The following is a 12132-nucleotide window of genomic DNA, read 5'->3' on the forward strand; positions in this document are numbered from 1 at the left end:
TAAAAAGCACTTAATGAGAGCCAGAAAGTTGAAGCTCAGATTTATACAGTGGAGGACAACACCAGGGAGCGGCAGACACCGTTAGTAGGCCGTAACCACAATTTTTTTTTTAAAAAGCACTTAATGAGAGCCAGAAGGTTGAAGCTCAGATTTATACAGTGGAAGACAACACCAGGGAGATGCAGACACCTTTAGTAGGCCCTAACCCCCAATTTTTTTTAAAAAAGCACTTAATGAGAGCCAGAAGGTTGAAGCTCAGCTTTATACAGTGGAGGACAACACCAGGGAGCGGCAGACACCGTTAGTAGGCCCTAACCACCAATTTTTTAAAAAACAGCACTTAATGAGAGCCAGAAGGTTGAAGCTCAGATTTATACAGTTGAGGACAACACCAGGGAGCGGCAGACACCGTTAGTAGGCCCTAATCACCCTTTTTTTTTAAAAAAGCACTTAATGAGAGCCAGAAGGTTGAAGCTCAGATTTATACAGTTGAGGACAACACCAGGGAGCGGCAGACACCGTTAGTAGGCCGTAACCACCATTTTTTTTTTAAAAAGCACCTAATGAGAGCCAGAAGGTTGAAGCTCAGATTTATACAGTGGAGGACAACACCAGGGAGCGGCAGACACCGTTAGTAGGCCCTAACCCCCAATTTTTTTTAAAAAAGCACTTAATGAGAGCCAGAAGGTTGAAGCTCAGATTTATACAGTAAAGGACAACACCAGGGAGTGGCAGACACCGTTAGTAGGCCGTAACCAAAGTTGAAGGCCAAATGCAGTTTAATATCTGATATTATAGGCCGAAAGCCTAAAGACTGAAGCTCAGCTTTATACAGTGGAGGACAACACCAGGGAGCGGAAGACACCGTTAGTAGGCCCTAACTCCCAATTTTAAAAAAAAAGCACTTAATGAGAGCCAGAAGGTTGAAGCTCAGATTTATACAGTTGAGGACAACACCAGGGAGCGGCAGACACCGTTAGTAGGCCCTAACCACCAATTTTTTAAAAAACAGCACTTAATGAGAGCCAGAAGGTTGAAGCTCAGACAAAGCAACCTGGAGGAGAACACCAAGGAGGAGGAGAACAATCAGTCAGGAGGACAACACCCAGGAGCGGCAGACACCGTTAGTAGGCCCTAACCACCAGTTTTTCAAAAAACAGCACTTAATGAGAGCCAGAAGGTTGAAGCTCAGATTTATACAGTTGAGGACAACACCAGGGAGAGGCAGACACCGTTAGTAGGCCCTAACCACCCTTTTTTTTTTAAAGAAAGCACTTAATGAGAGCCAGAAGGTTGAAGCTCAGATTTATACAGTTGAGGACAACACCAGGGAGCGGCAGACACCGTTAGTAGGCCCTAATCACCCTTTTTTTTTTAAAAAAGCACTTAATGAGAGCCAGAAGGTTGAAGCTCAGATTTATACAGTTGAGGACAACACCAGGGAGCGGCAGACACCGTTAGTAGGCCGTAACCACCAATTTTTTTTTAAAAAGCACTTCATGAGAGCCAGAAGGTTGAAGCTCAGATTTATACAGTGGAGGACAACACCAGGGAGCGGCAGACACCGTTAGTAGGCCCTAACCACCAATTTTTTAAAAAACAGCACTTAATGAGAGCCAGAAGGTTGAAGCTCAGATTTATACAGTTGAGGACAACACCAGGGAGCGGCAGACACCGTTAGTAGGCCCTAATCACCCTTTTTTTTAAAAAAAGCACTTAATGAGAGCCAGAAGGTTGAAGCTCAGATTTATACAGTTGAGGACAACACCAGGGAGCGGCAGACACCGTTAGTAGGCCGTAACCACCAATTTTTTTTTAAAAAGCACTTAATGAGAGCCAGAAGGTTGAAGCTCAGATTTATACAGTGGAGGACAACACCAGGGAGCGGCAGACACCGTTAGTAGGCCCTAACCCCCAATTTTTTTTAAAAAAGCACTTAATGAGAGCCAGAAGGTTGAAGTTCAGATTTATACAGTAAAGGACAACACCAGGGAGTGGCAGACACCGTTAGTAGGCCGTAACCAAAGTTGAAGGCCAAATGCAGTTTAATATCTGATACTATAGGCCGAAAGCCTAAAGACTGAAGCTCAGCTTTATACAGTGGAGGACAACACCAGGGAGCGGCAGACACCGTTAGTAGGCCCTAACTCCCAATTTTTTTAAAAAAGCACTTAATGAGAGCCAGAAGGTTGAAGCTCAGATTTATACAGTTGAGGACAACACCAGGGAGCGGCAGACACCGTTAGTAGGCCGTAACCACCAATTTTTTTTTAAAAAGCACTTAATGAGAGCCAGAAGGTTGAAGCTCAGATTTATACAGTGGAGGACAACACCAGGGAGCGGCAGACACCGTTAGTAGGCCCTAACCACCAATTTTTTAAAAAACAGCACTTAATGAGAGCCAGAAGGTTGAAGCTCAGATTTATACAGTTGAGGACAACACCAGGGAGCGGCAGACACCGTTAGTAGGCCCTAATCACCCTTTTTTTTAAAAAAGCACTTAATGAGAGCCAGAAGGTTGAAGCTCAGATTTATACAGTTGAGGACAACACCAGGGAGCGGCAGACACCGTTAGTAGGCCGTAACCACCAATTTTTTTTTAAAAAGCACTTAATGAGAGCCAGAAGGTTGAAGCTCAGATTTATACAGTGGAGGACAACACCAGGGAGCGGCAGACACCGTTAGTAGGCCCTAACCCCCAATTTTTTTTAAAAAAGCACTTAATGAGAGCCAGAAGGTTGAAGCTCAGATTTATACAGTAAAGGACAACACCAGGGAGTGGCAGACACCGTTAGTAGGCCGTAACCAAAGTTGAAGGCCAAATGCAGTTTAATATCTGATACTATAGGCCGAAAGCCTAAAGACTGAAGCTCAGCTTTATACAGTGGAGGACAACACCAGGGAGCGGCAGACACCGTTAGTAGGCCCTAACCACCAGTTTTTCAAAAAACAGCACTTAATGAGAGCCAGAAGGTTGAAGCTCAGATTTATACAGTTGAGGACAACACCAGGGAGCGGCAGACACCGTTAGTAGGCCCTAACCACCAATTTTTTAAAAAACAGCACTTAATGAGAGCCAGAAGGTTGAAGCTCAGACAAAGCAACCTGGAGGAGAACACCAAGGAGGAGGAGAACACTCAGTCAGGAGGACAACACCCAGGAGCGGCAGACACCGTTAGTAGGCCCTAACCACCAGTTTTTCAAAAAAAAGCACTTAATGAGAGCCAGAAGGTTGAAGCTCAGATTTATACAGTTGAGGACAACACCAGGGAGCGGCAGACACCGTTAGTAGGCCCTAATCACCCTTTTTTTTAAAAAAAGCACTTAATGAGAGCCAGAAGGTTGAAGCTCAGATTTATACAGTTGAGGACAACACCAGGGAGCGGCAGACACCGTTAGTAGGCCGTAACCACCAATTTTTTTTTTAAAAAGAACTTAATGAGAGCCAGAAGGTTGAAGCTCAGATTTATACAGTGGAGGACAACACCAGGGAGCGGCAGACACCGTTAGTAGGCCCTAACTCCCAATTTTTTTTAAAAAGCACTTAATGAGAGCCAGAAGGTTGAAGCTCAGATTTATACAGTTGAGGACAACACCAGGGAGCGGCAGACACCGTTAGTAGGCCCTAACCACCAATTTTTTAAAAAACAGCACTTAATGAGAGCCAGAAGGTTGAAGCTCAGACAAAGCAACCTGGAGGAGAACACCAAGGAGGAGGAGAACACTCAGTCAGGAGGACAACACCCAGGAGCGGCAGACACCGTTAGTAGGCCCTAACCACCAGTTTTTCAAAAAAAAGCACTTAATGAGAGCCAGAAGGTTGAAGCTCAGATTTATACAGTTGAGGACAACACCAGGGAGCGGCAGACACCGTTAGTAGGCCCTAATCACCCTTTTTTTTTAAAAAAGCACTTAATGAGAGCCAGAAGGTTGAAGCTCAGATTTATACAGTTGAGGACAACACCAGGGAGTGGCAGACACCGTTAGTAGGCCGTAACCACCAATTTTTTTTTAAAAAGAACTTAATGAGAGCCAGAAGGTTGAAGCTCAGATTTATACAGTGGAGGACAACACCAGGGAGTGGCAGACACCGTTAGTAGGCCCTAACCCCCAATTTTTTTTAAAAAAGCACTTAATGAGAGCCAGAAGGTTGAAGCTCAGATTTATACAGTAAAGGACAACACCAGGGAGTGGCAGACACCGTTAGTAGGCCGTAACCAAAGTTGAAGGCCAAATGCAGTTTAATATCTGATACTATAGGCCGAAAGCCTAAAGACTGAAGCTCAGTTTTATACAGTGGAGGACAACACCAGGGAGCGGCAGACACCGTAAGTAGGCCCTAACTCCCAATTTTTTTAAAAAAGCACTTAATGAGAGCCAGAAGGTTGAAGCTCAGATTTATACAGTTGAGGACAACACCATGGAGCGGCAGACACCGTTAGTAGGCCCTAACCACCAATTTTTTAAAAAACAGCACTTAATGAGAGCCAGAAAGTTGAAGCTCAGATTTATACAGTTGAGGACAACACCAGGGAGCGGCAGACACCGTTAGTAGGCCCTAATCACCCTTTTTTTTTTAAAAAGCACTTAATGAGAGCCAGAAGGTTGAAGCTCAGATTTATACAGTTGAGGACAACACCAGGGAGCGGCAGACACCGTTAGTAGGCCGTAACCACTAATTTTTTTTTAAAAAGCACTTAATGAGAGCCAGAAGGTTGAAGCTCAGATTTATACAGTGGAGGACAACACCAGGGAGCGGCAGACACCGTTAGTAGGCCCTAACCCCCAATTTTTTTAAAAAAAGCACTTAATGAGAGCCAGAAGGTTGAAGCTCAGATTTATACAGTAAAGGACAACACCAGGGTGTGGCAGACACCGTTAGTAGGCCGTAACCAAAGTTGAAGGCCAAATGCAGTTTAATATCTGATACTATAGGCCGAAAGCCTAAAGACTGAAGCTCAGTTTTATACAGTGGAGGACAACACCAGGGAGCGGCAGACACCGTAAGTAGGCCCTAACTCCCAATTTTTTTAAAAAAGCACTTAATGAGAGCCAGAAGGTTGAAGCTCAGATTTATACAGTTGAGGACAACACCATGGAGCGGCAGACACCGTTAGTAGGCCCTAACCACCAATTTTTTAAAAAACAGCACTTAATGAGAGCCAGAAAGTTGAAGCTCAGATTTATACAGTTGAGGACAACACCAGGGAGCGGCAGACACCGTTAGTAGGCCCTAATCACCCTTTTTTTTTTAAAAAGCACTTAATGAGAGCCAGAAGGTTGAAGCTCAGATTTATACAGTTGAGGACAACACCAGGGAGCGGCAGACACCGTTAGTAGGCCGTAACCACTAATTTTTTTTTAAAAAGCACTTAATGAGAGCCAGAAGGTTGAAGCTCAGATTTATACAGTGGAGGACAACACCAGGGAGCGGCAGACACCGTTAGTAGGCCCTAACCCCCAATTTTTTTAAAAAAAGCACTTAATGAGAGCCAGAAGGTTGAAGCTCAGATTTATACAGTAAAGGACAACACCAGGGTGTGGCAGACACCGTTAGTAGGCCGTAACCAAAGTTGAAGGCCAAATGCAGTTTAATATCTGATACTATAGGCCGAAAGCCTAAAGACTGAAGCTCAGCTTTATACAGTGGAGGACAACACCAGGGAGCGGCAGACACCGTTAGTAGGCCCTAACTCCCAATTTTTTTAAAAAAGCACTTAATGAGAGCCAGAAGGTTGAAGCTCAGATTTATACAGTTGAGGACAACACCAGGGAGCGGCAGACACCGTTAGTAGGCCCTAACCACCAATTTTTTAAAAAACAGCACTTAATGAGAGCCAGAAGGTTGAAGCTCAGATTTATACAGTTGAGGACAACACCAGGGAGCGGCAGACACCGTTTGTAGGCCCTAACCACCCTTTTTTTTTAAAAAAGCACTTAATGAGAGCCAGAAGGTTGAAGCTCAGATTTATACAGTGGAGGACAACACCAGGGAGTGGCAGACAACGTTAGTAGGCCCTAAACACCAATTTTTTTTTAAACAAGCACTTAATGAGAGCCAGAAGGTTGAAGCTCAGATTTAGACAGTGGGGGACAATTTGAATTAGGGACTGCAGACATACTTAATAGGCTGTCCCCTGTGGACCATGCATCCACCACATTAACCCATTGCGCCGTAATGGACATGTAACCTTCCGTGGCCATGCCTACAGGTCCATGCGTCTGTTGTCAGGTGCACCTTTGTACTCACAGATTGCCAGAGTGCATGGACAATGGAGGTGGTGCTGGTGGAGGGATGGGATGGCTTTTCTTGCAAAAGAAGTGTCGACTGGGTAGCTCGTAGCGTGGGACAGCGTAGTCCATCATGGTTTTTTTAATATTACATAAAATAAAGAAATAGGCTCTATGCACTTTAATATAGGTTCCAGGGGTACACGGGCAGCATTGGTGTGGTCAGCGGAGGAGGAGGATTGCAAGGAGGGACCGCAGACAGGCTTACTATGCCTAAAATAACTAAAAATAGGCTCAAGGTAGTTTTAAATCGGTTACATGGACACACAGGCAGCATTGTGGTCAGCGGAGGAGGTTTGCAAGGAGGGACCGCAGACAGGCTTACTAGGCCTAAAATAACTAAAATAGGCTCAAGGCAGTTTTAAATTGGTTACAAGGATACACGGGCAGCATTGTGGTCAGCGGAGGAGGATTGCAAGGAGGGACCGCAGACAGGCTTACTAGGCCTAAAATAACTAAAAATAGGCTCAAGGCACTTAGAGTTATCTCGCAGGGGTACACAGGCAGCATTGTTGTGGTCAACGGAGGACGATTGCAAGGAGTGTCTGACACAGTTAGTACTCACAAAAAATAAATAGATGTTAATGTCTCGCAAAACAACAACAACAACAAAAAAAGTGTGGCATACTTAGGTACAGGGGTGGGCTCATCTGCTGAGTTTCTGACATAGTAATTTGGCAGTAAGTATTTACTGGTGCCAATATAGGACACTGACCCAGACTACTTTAACTAGCATCATAGATGTCAACAAATTGGTATTGTCAGTGCCAGGCATTGAATGATGTCAGCGCATAGACTAAACATTGGTGGAGCTGTGAGAGATAATTTTGCACGTGGTAGAGCACAGTTTGAGCTGGGGGGGGGTGAACTGTCTTGTGGCCGGCGGTACCGTCCCAGGGCCCCTCATGTTACAACGGTGTGTCTGACGTTGGGTGCACGCCACCACCGCCAGAGACACTTTATTGTACTATGAGGGACCCAGTGGCTGTGCCGTCGACCAAAAGCGGGCACACCCACCTCTTCAGACAAATGGCACTCTAACGGGTGCTTGCGCCAAGTGGCGAGACCACGGCCCCGTGGGGGGAGTTTTCCCATTGAGGGAGGTGTAAACATGTCGTATGCTGGACAAACAGCTGCTGCAAATTAAGAGATTGGAACACTCAGTAAGACCAGTCCACAAGCAAGACCTTTTTATAGGAAAGCTAGGTGTCAGCTGGGAAAGGTGGGGCAAAATAATTTGAAATCCAGGAGTGGTTCATTTTAATGAAGGTTAGATCATCCACATTTTGGTTAGCCAGACGAGTCCTTTTTTCGGTTAATATTGAACCAGCAGCACTGAATACTCTTTCTGATAGCACACTAGCTGCTGGGCAAGCAAGCTCCTGCAATGCATATTCTGCCAATTCAGGCCAGGTGTCTAATTTGGATGCCCAGTAATCAAATGGGAATGACGGTTGAGGGAGAACATCGATAAGGGATGAAAAAGAGTTAGTAACCATACTGGACAAATGTTGTCTCCTGTCACTTTGAATAGATGCTGCAGTACCTGTCCTGTCTGCGGTCATTGCGAAATCACTCCACAACCTGGTCAGAAAACCCCTCTGTCCAACGCCACTTCTGATTTGTGCACCTCTAACACCCCTGCCCTGTAGCCCCCTGCAGCTCGTGTGAGAACCATCACCGGCGCTGTGTGCTGGGAATGCCTGAATCAAATGGTCTACAAGAGTAGCTTGTTTGGTTGCTAATATTTGTTCGAGGTTCTCATGTGGCATAATATTTTGCAATTTGCCTTTATAGCGAGGGTCAAGGATGCAGGCCAACCAGTAGTCGTCATCGCTCATCATTTTAATAATGCGTGGGTCCCTTTTGAGGATACGTAAGGCATAATCCGCCATGTGTGCCTAAGTTCCAGTTGTCAAATCTGCGGTTGTGCTGGTTTGAGGGGCAGTTACAGGCAAATCTACGTCACTTGTCTCCCTTAAAAAAACAGAACCCGGCCTTGCAACGCCACTAATTTCGGTTGGCCCAGGAGAAGCTTCCTCATTAAAAAAGTACTCATCCCCATCATCCTCCTCATCCTCCTCCTCCTCTTCGCCCGCAACCGCGTCCTCTACACGGCCCTGACCAGACAATGGCTGACTGTCATCAAGGCTTTCCTCTTCCTTGGCTGCAGACGCCTGCTCCTTTATGTGCATCAAACTTTGCATCAGCAGACGCATTAGGGGGATGCTCATGCTTATTATGGCGTTGTCTGCACTAACCAGCCGTGTGCATTCCTCAAAACACTGAAGGACTTGACACATGTCTTGTAGCTTCGACCACTGCACACCTGACAACTCCATGTCTGCCATCCAACTGCCTGCCCGTGTATGTGTATCCTCCCACAAAAACATAACAGCACGCCTCTGCACAGTCTCTGAAGCATGTGCAGTGTGGAGTTCCACCTTGTTGCAACGTCGATGATTAGGCGATGCTGGGGAAGGTTCAAAGACCACTGATAGTTCTGCATACGGCTGGAGTGTACGGGCGAACGGCGGATATGCGAGCAAAGTCTGCGCACTTTGAGGAACAGGTCGGGTATCCCCGGATAACTTTTCAGGAAGCACTGCACCACCAGGTTTAAGGTGTGAGCCAGGCAAGGAATGTGTTTCAGTTTGGAAAGGGCTATGGCAGCCATGAAATTCCTTCCGTTATCACTCACTACCTTGCCTGCCTCAAGATGTACAGTGCCCAGCCATGACTGAGTTTCTTTCTGCAAGAACTCGGACAGAACTTCCGCGGTGTGTCTGTTGTCGCCCAAACACTTCATTGCCAATACAGCCTGCTGACGCTTGCCACTAGCTGTCCCATAATGGCACACCTGGTGTGCAACAGTGGCAGCTGCGGATGGAGTGGATGTGCGACTGCGGTCTGTGGATGAGCTCTCGCTTCTGCAGGAGGACGAGGAAGAGGAGGAGGGGGGGGCGAATGCCTACAGCCAACTCTTTCCTTGACCGTGGGCTAGGCAGAACTGTCCCAATATTGCTGTCCCCTGTGGACCCTGCATCCACCACATTCACCCAGTGTGCCATGATGGACACGTAACGTCCCTGGCCGTGCCTACTGGTCCATGCATCTGTTGTCAGGTGCACCTTTGTAGTCACAGACTGCCTGAGTGCATGGACGATGCGGTCTTTAACATGCTGTTGGAGGGCTGGGATGGCTTTTCTAGAAAAGAAGTGTCGACTGGGTAGCTCGTAGCGTGGTACAGCGTAGTCCATCAGCGCTTTGAAAGCTTCGCTTTCAACTAACCGGTAGGGCATCATCTCTAATGAGATTAGCCTAGCAATGTGGGCGTTCAAACCCTGTGTACGCGGATGCGAGGATGAGTACTTCCTTTTCCTAACAAGAGTCTCATGTAGGGTGAGCTGGACTGGAGAGCTGGAGATCGTGGAACTAGCGGTGGTGCCGGTGGACATGGCAGACTGAGAGAGGGTTGGAGATGGTATTCTTGCCGGTGCCCTACATGCAGTGTTTCCTACTACAAACCTGGTGATTCCCTGACTGCTTTGGCTTGGAGACAAAAGCTGCACAGATACTGCAGGTGTTGCAGGAAATGGTGGGCTTACAGTGAGGGAAGGGATGTAGCGTTGCTGACTAGCTTCATTGGCCGAGGGTGCTGCAACCTTTAGGCACATTTGGTAGTTAGTCCAGGCTTGCAAATGCATGGCGGATAAATGTCTATGCATGCAACTTGTATTTAGACTTTTAAGATTCTGACCTCTGCTTAAGGTAGTTGAACATTTTTGACAAATGACTTTGCGCTGATTATTTGGATGTTGTTTAAAAAAATGCCACACTGCACTCTTTCTTCTATCGGATACCTTTTCAGGCATTGCAGGCTGAGCTTCTTTAACCGGATGGCCACGCTGTCCTCCAACTGGTTTTGGTTTTGCCAAGCGTTTTTGGCCAGGTACGGGCCCGGCAGATGGAACCTGTTGTGATGTTGATGCCTGCTGTGGCTCCTCCTCCTCCGCTTCAGAACTACTGCCGCCTGCACCCTGTTCCCCCAATGGCTGCCAATCGGGGTCAACAACTGGGTCATCTATGACCTCCTCTTCTATGTCGTGTGCAACTTCGTCTGTGTCACCGTGTAAGCCGGTGGTATAGCGTTCGTGACGGGGCACCATAGTCTCCGCTGGGTTTGATTCTGCCTCAGTACACTGCGAGGGCAATGTTCTGGTCTGAGTCAAAGGAACAGCATAGTAATCTGGCTGTGGCTGTGCATCTGTGCACTCCATGTCCGATTCAACTTCTAATGGGCATGGCCTGTTAACTGTTTCACTGTCTAACCCAGGAACGGTATGTGCAAAGAGCTCCATGGAGTAACCTGTTGTGTCGACTGACGCATCCTTCACTGTTGTTCTGGGTGAAGGACACAAGGAAGCGACTTGTTCCTGACCGGGAGCATCCACTGACGATGCACTGCTCAGACATTTGGCACTTTCCGAGGAGGAGGCGAAAGAGCTAGAGGCAGAGTCAGCAATGAAAGCCAATACTTGTTCCTCCTGCTCTGGCTTCAAAAGTGGTTTTCCTACTCCCAGAAAAGGGAGCGTTCGAGGCCTTGTGTAGCCAGACGACAAACCTGGCTCAACAACTCGAGACTTAGGTGCTGTACTGCTTTTACCACGACCACCTGATGCTCCACCACCACTACCATCATTACCAGCTGACAATGACCGCCCACGGCCACGACCTCTTCCACTAGACTTCCTCATTGTTTGCAAAACGTAACCAAAGTAACAGTATTTGTTACTGTAAAACAACTTATAAGGTGAACTCAAACTTTTGTAGGATTTATATATACCTTTATAGGTGCCTGACACTGAAAGGAAAATCAGGCCCAATGTTACACACTAGGTTTTCTGTGCCCCAATAATTTGAGACAGATGGCACACACAGGACCGGCACTCAAGCAGAAATGCCAATCTTAATCTCCCACTATTGTTTTTTTCAGGGAGAATTAAAAAAAAAATGGCCCAGTATTACACACTGGTTTTCGGTGGCACACAATGAGAGACAGATGCCACACACAGCACTGGCACAGAGGCAGACTTGCCAATCTTTATCTCCCACTATTTATTTATTTTTTTACAGGGAGAATTTACAAAAAAAAAAAAATGGCCCAGTATTACACACTGGTTTTCGGTGGCACACAATGAGAGACAGATGCCACACACAGCACTGGCACAGAGGCAGACTTGCCAATCTTTATCTCCCACTATTTATTAATTTTTTTACAGGGAGAATTTAAAAAAAAATAAATGGCCCAGTATTACACACTGGTTTTCGGTGGCACACAATGAGAGACAGATGCCACACACAGCAATGGCACAGAGGCAGACTTGCCAATCTTTATCTCCCACTATTAATTTTTTTTTTACAGGGAGAATTTACAAAAAAAAAGAAATGGCCCAGTATTACACACTGGTTTTCTGTGGCACACAATGAGAGACATATGCCACACACAGCACTGGCACAGAGGCAGACTTGCCAATCTTTATCTCCCACTATTTATTTATTTTTTTACAGGGAGAATTTACCCCCCCCAAAAAAATGGCCCAGTATTACACACTGGTTTTCGGTGGCACACAATGAGAGACAGATGCCACACACAGCACTGGCACAGAGGCAGACTTGCCAATCTTTATCTCCCACTATTTTTTTATTTTTTTACAGGGAGAATTAAAAAAAAAAAAAAATGGCCCAGTATTACACACTGGTTTTCGGTGGCACACAATGAGAGAGAGATGCCACACACAGCAATGGCACAGAGGCAGACTTGCCAATCTTTATCTCCCA

Source organism: Ranitomeya variabilis, chromosome 6, assembly GCF_051348905.1.
Source record: "Ranitomeya variabilis isolate aRanVar5 chromosome 6, aRanVar5.hap1, whole genome shotgun sequence".
Classification (NCBI taxonomy): Eukaryota; Metazoa; Chordata; class Amphibia; order Anura; family Dendrobatidae; genus Ranitomeya; species Ranitomeya variabilis.